Below are 6652 nucleotides of genomic sequence, written 5' to 3'. Positions count from 1 at the left end.
ATAAATAAGTTGTTCCAATTACTTAGCCTAGTCAACTAGCCTGCCACTAACAAGGTGTTTCAAATATGTATTATTAAACTAATACCTACACTAAGTTTGTCCCCTTTCGTAAATACAAAAGTTTACCTAATACTCATTATATTGCGATGGCTCTATTTCAAAAGGGGGTTTTGTACAGTAGGTAGCCTAGGTATAGGGTTGCCAGGTCTAAAAACACAAAAGCCGGACTCTGTGCTTCATTTGGCCGGACATTTTACCCTAAAATTTCATAGCTCACGAGTGAGTACTATCGTCATCGGTTGCCTAACATCCTGATGTGTGCGCTTGATATTATTCTGTAGCTCGACTTTCACCTGGCGCGGCAGCCACATAAAAAGCCTAACAAAAGCCGGACAAGCCAATATTTGGCCGGACAAGACCGTAAAAAGCCAAACATCTCATGTCAGGCTTTAGCCTGGCAACCCTACCAAGGTAGGACAATAATAGCATGTTTAGCTCTAATGCGTCTAGGCCGTAATCGACCTAGGCAGTAATTAGTGTGAATAAAACATACGCCTGTGTTTAGTTGGGGCATTAGATTCTTTGAAAATGTAACATATTAGCTCGCCTTTGTGAACTGATAGTAAATGTCGGCTTGAATAATAGATAGTTTTACTTAGTCACAAACAAAACGCGGTTATTATTATTTTTCTGGGGGGAGGGGCCAACGACATCATAAAGGTAGCATGACGGATTGACGGTGCTGGACGCAGGCCGCTACCAACCGGGCAACATGGAAAGCATTGGGGGAGGCCTATGTTCAGCAGTGGACGTCTTATGGCTGAGATGACGATGGTGAGATTTTGCCCGATGCACCACGTGACCACCCGCGTTAATTTCGGTTTCTCACAGAATGTCTCTATCCATCCATATTCTATAGCCTATATGATCATCAGTGATCATGTAGAATTCTAATGTTGAAAGATTTTTCAAATCGGTCCAGTAGTTTCAGAGCCTATTTAAGGCCTTTGCGTATCTATTTTTAGCCAACTCTGCCTAATCAGTCTGTCGTTAATTTAAACTGCTGCCTGTTTTCTTAGTAACGTCTACGACATACCTATACGCCATTATGCGCGCTCACGTACGAAAACTGAGCAGAGCTTTATTGACTGATCGCTCCAATTGCTGAGGGAAAAGAGTTCTTATTGTGTTACAATAAGGCCGTGTTATTTAGGGGCTCAATCAAATCATTCCACGTCACGACTCAAAAGGACCGCACAATGGTGTCTGAACTTGTTTTGAATATTGCGGAATGCTAGAACTTAAAGCTTTCAATTTCGGGGAAATGTGCCGCAATGATGCCGTTTGGGTCTGAGCTTGGAAGAATTTGATATCGAATTATTTGTAATCGAATCGAAAAGTAGATATTTTTGATAGCCGTCGCGGCGACATACTTTTTGTGTAACAGCGCACAGTATTTTACCCAAAAAATGGTCTTCCATTTTTTGGACGTGGCCTTTTCGAAAAATCTAAATACGGGTATAATTTTGGATCTGAGAGAGTTACGAGATTCTTTTAAGCTTACAAATACGTAGAATAAGATACTCCATCTATGTACATAACATTGTAATTGGTTAACATGTTCAGACAGCACAACTTGCCTCGACACCCAGTTCCGGCTTGATTTACCGGACACCCTGTATTAGACATTTTCGGAGTAAATTATAGAATTGACAAGTCTAAAATTAGATTCCCAGCACAATACTTTCATCATTGGAGTCTAACTGTAATTACGGCCGGGCTAGCCGTCCAGTAGATCATTTTCCATTCCGTGTGCCACCGGCACAACATGTAATTAGAGTTTATTATCGCGTGTACGTATAATGCGAAGAGAATATTCAATGTATACCCAGCTTTCAAACACAGCAGGCCGTTTAAGACCTTATTGTGATTAAGTTATAAAGTAATTTGCTTTCTGTGAAATTGTCAGTATTGTCGTAGAAGAATTAATTCTTTGGAAATTAAGTGGGGGGAGCTAAGTATGATATTAGTTGAATGGGAGCCATTATGGCATTTACCGTTTCAATTTAAAGCTTTCAATTTATATGATTTGAAATCTTTTTCTTTTCTTTTTTTTATCCACAACGAGGAAGCTCTTGGCCTGAATCTCACCTGATGGTAAGTGATGATCAGGCCGAAGGTGGAAGCGAGCTTCACCCGGAAACCTCAACCACAAAGGAATTGGCTATCTTACCTCTAACTGCCGGAACACAACAATGCTGTTAACATTGTTGTTATGGCGACATACTTAGGTAAGATGGTGGTAGCTAGCCAGGCGGACTTGGAACAAGCCCTACCACCAACCAATCCGAGCAGAAAATTCTGCCCCCACTGGGAATCGAACCCGGGACCTCTGCGTCTAAAGCAGGTGGTCTAACCACTAGACCACAGAGGCGGTTATTATCCCAACTAATATTATAAATGCGAAAGTAACTCTATCTGTCTGACTGTCTGTTACGCTTTCCCGCTTAAACCTCGCAACCGATTTTGATGAAATTTGGCATAGAGATAGTTTGAGTCCCGGGAAAGAACATAGGATAGTTTTTATCCCGGTTTTTGAAACAGGGACGCGCGCGATAAAGTTTTTCTGTGACAGACAAAATTCCACGCGGGCGAAGCCGCGGGCGGAAAGCTAGTTATACATAAAGATAACACAAGCTATATTTACCGTATCATATATTTTATCCCATACTTATATTGACCCGACTTTGGTAAGGCAAGCTGTATTTGATACTTATAAAGTGCCCTAAAATGGACCATCGTCATCATCATCATTTCAGCTATATGACGTCCACTGCTGAACATAGGCCTCCCCCAATGATTTCCACAAATGCCGGTTGGTAGCGGCTTGCATCCAGCACCTTCTCGCTACCTTTATGAGGTCGTCCGTCAACCAACCAACGTTTAAAGATTTGGTATTTAAATTAAATTAATTTCCATGCAAAGCCGCGGGCAAAAGCTAGTTTCAAATAATAATAATCCACAGGCCTAACGCAAAACAGTTTTGCTATGGAGATAAATGATTTGTGAACAACTGCGCACTTAGCTTCAATTACCATACTTAAGCGACCCTTAGCGAGGATGAATGATGTATTGTACGGCACATCAAGCTTAATACCAGCATCTTATGTCGTTGTAATAAGGTCTATATTGCAACAATAATGTATAGGTTGATGTGCGTGTACCATTTGGCAAGTTCATAGAAGGCATTTTGTATTTAACGAGCCAAGTGGCCTAGCCATAAGCAAGACTGATCTTTGTAGAATGTTACATTTAGGTTGAAGGCGATTCATCAAAGTTATAATTATGTTATTTTTGCACCTACTTTGTATAATAGCAATTCTTTTGAAGCAGCTTTTTCTTTTTCTTGTAGCAGGAAAGCGCTGGACGCAGGCCGCTACGAACCGGGTAACATGGAAAGCATTGGGGGAGGCCTATGTTCAGCAGTGGACATCCTATGGCTGAGATGATGATGATGCTGATAAGGTGACCCACAAGATCTGTTTGCCCTGATACTATACGAAGAACAAACGATAACGATAAATGTCAAGATATTTCCAAAAAGTAATTTTGGTAGTAGATAACGATGTACAATAAAATTAGTTTCGTTAAATTTTTGTTCAGCCACATAAACCTCGTTGTGCCAGCTCAGCCAACTACGAATTCTCGTTGCGATCTCTCCTATATCCATATTAGACCAGATTTTAATCTATTTAACCTCAGCTAGACATCTGGGGGCACGGCAGTGCCCCCGCCAAGTCGAGCGCGAAGCAAACACTGCCGTACCATTCTTTACTGGAACCATTTCGCCGCATTTTCAGGCCCCTATTTGAGAACCTCTGGATAAGACCAGAAATTTTCGTCATCTTGTAAGCTATAATCACATACTTAAAATCCAAAATTTCAAGTCTGTAGGTCATTTAGTTCCGAAGTTATGCGAAAGCAAAGTTTCGCATTTACGACACTCACTCACTCACTGATGATCATCAAAATAGAACTAGTACTTCCCATCAACTCAGAGAGCTGAAATTTGGTACAGAGTTAGGGTTTAATGGCCACATAAAGGGAAAACTATAAAAACTAGGAAAATCGAAGATCTGGAGTAACACCACATTCATAATCAATACTACTCCGGCACCGTGGTGTTCGCCTGTATCGCTCACCGCTAGATGGCGCTAGCGGCGTCCAAGCGGTGTCCAGATTTTTTCCTTTCTAGAGCCCCCCGTCGATTAAGTTGATGTTGTGTAAATTTGCATTTCGTTGATTTCGTTTATTATATTGTAAGGTTCGCTAAGGTTATGTTATTAAAACAATCTGATTCGTTGTCCATTTTAAAGGTCGTTGAGTTTATTTGTGTTTAATATCGTAAAAAAATATCGATAAAACGACAACGTTAAATAATTTTGCCACTTTCTACAAAAAGAAGTGAAATCCCACTAAAAACATTCTGTAAAAAACTAGCCAAGTCTCGATGGAGCTGCTTGTTTATCTCTAAAAAGTAATGAAATCTAGACAAAGTCGTGCCAAGTCTATGGTTCCTTACTGCGATTTCTTTATTATTATAGTTAATGTTGTGTGACTTGGCCGTTGAACAATCTTTATTAAGATAATCATACATAAGTATTATTGAAATACGCAGCTTTATTAAACCTACAATTGAATGGTTATTTATTATTGAATCAACGTTTTCCAAGTGGCAATTTTCCATCGTCAATGGGTAGCGGTTCTGGCGACAGATTGGTGCAATGGTATCATGGAGCACCTGGTTTTGTACCCTTCAACGGCCAAGTCACACAACATTAACTATAATAATAAAGAAATCGCAGTAAGGAACCATAGACTTGGCACGACTTTGTCTAGATTTCATTACTTTTTAGAGATAAACAAGCAGCTCCATCGAGACTTGGCTAGTTTTTTACAGAATGTTTTTAGTGGGATTATTATTACCGCCATGTCCAAGACCTGACCTTTGGTAGGATCCATTAAGTCGGGGAATCGTGAAATATCGTCAGGACCGTCTAGAATTATCTGCGACTCGAGATGGTGTTAATATCGTTCTCAAGATAATGTAATGTGTGTAATCATTACACTACTTAATACTTTATAGAAGTAATTTAAGAAATTTAGGGCTGATTTTTCAATAATGGAATAGCTTATCTATAGAATAAAATTGAAACATTAACAGTTTTAGGACTGTTTTTCAATCGTCGTATTCTAAATTATAAGTTTGGCACATTGACAGTTTCAGTATGGGAAACATGTCAAAATTACAAGGTTAGTCTTGAGTTGTAAGATATCTTACAGTGGAAAAATTATGTCAATGTTTTCATTGACATTTTTAATCATAAAAGTCAAAGTAGCGAAATATTTTAATGTTGCTTATTTTAGTTTCCCAAATGAATGTGTGCATATTACTCATAACAATACACGTTGTTCTGATTACCGTACTAACCAGTTGAATTATGTCATTTCAACTCTATGTGTGTCATTTAATAGTAAACCATTTATCTACATAGCTTCAACGATCTTTTACGTAGAAATAATCTGAATCTATTTAATAACAAAAATCTGAATGTCTCGAATTTCGAAGTTATTCTAATTACAAGATGTTGATAGCAGAGATTCAATTTATTCTATTTTTGGCAACGTCTGAATAGATTGTTAAAAAGTTTTCCAATTTCTTTGTGGACCTTTTGTACAATATTCATAGGAATTAATAAAGTGAAACAACCGTTACAGATGAAACTTTTCCTGAAGAACCTGTAACTATCAATCGGCTTACGACATCAAAAGGGAATAAAAGAAACACAAAAACACTAAGGGGCATTTGGGACAAACAGTTCTAAAGGCACACACATTAAATCATTCACTTGTCGTCAACATCGAATGAATAAACGATTTTTATGTAGCGAAAATTGAGTGTGTTATTTTTGTTGACATTTCTTTAATGTGCTATTTTATTATTTTTGCTGTTCTTGGAATAAGCTAGGCAAATGTTAAGGAAAATGTGTTAAAAGTGTGTTTCTATATTGATACAATTCACAGAATGTAATTTCGTTTGATAATACCTACTTCAGTATTAAAAATGTTTTTTTTTATCCCCAACGAGGAAGCTCTTGGCCTGTATCTCACCTAAGGTAAGTGACGATCAGGCCGAAAGTGGAAGCGAGCTTCACCCGGAATCATCAATCACGGAGGATGTGAGCCTAAATCTTAACCAACAAAATACAAAAAAAAACCTAGTTTATAATAAAATTCGATAACCGATACAATAATCTAATAATACTCACCAAATTTTAATAACAGCAGTAAATTTTAACATTTCCAGCAAGTTTCATCTAAATTTCTAAAACAAAATTGCTTACAACAAACTCAACCATCATATTTCAGGGAAACAAAATTACGAGGAGTTGAGCCGTGATTCCAACGCGTGTTAACTTTTCACCTTTGAGTGAAACGTAATAAGCTGTGTCGTGAATAAGTTTTGTCGTTCTATTTTCGATTACAGGCGAGCGGGAATGTTTGTGCGTGTTTCCGAACACTGTTCGACACGATCGGAGCGGTTGGTAGGTTAGGACTTTAAAGTGTCAAGGCACTTTTGTTTTATTTTCTT

The 6652-nt window shown here is 38.3% G+C and overlaps 1 non-coding gene across 1 annotated transcript; it reads right to left on the bottom strand.

Moving 5' to 3' along the window:
• Window positions 1-2362: 2362 nt before the first annotated feature.
• Window positions 2363-2434, bottom strand: TRNAL-UAG (transfer RNA leucine (anticodon UAG)). Its single transcript has one exon. It is a non-coding gene; the product is annotated as a tRNA-Leu (tRNA).
• Window positions 2435-6652: the final 4218 nt, after the last annotated feature.

The sequence above is a fragment of the Ostrinia furnacalis genome, unplaced genomic scaffold (genome assembly GCF_004193835.3).
Source record: "Ostrinia furnacalis isolate ACB-3 unplaced genomic scaffold, ASM419383v2 OfSCF1598, whole genome shotgun sequence".
NCBI classification, from domain to species: Eukaryota; Metazoa; Arthropoda; class Insecta; order Lepidoptera; family Crambidae; genus Ostrinia; species Ostrinia furnacalis.
Note: the sequence above shows the minus strand (reverse complement) of the source record. Positions and strands in the feature narration are given on the sequence as shown.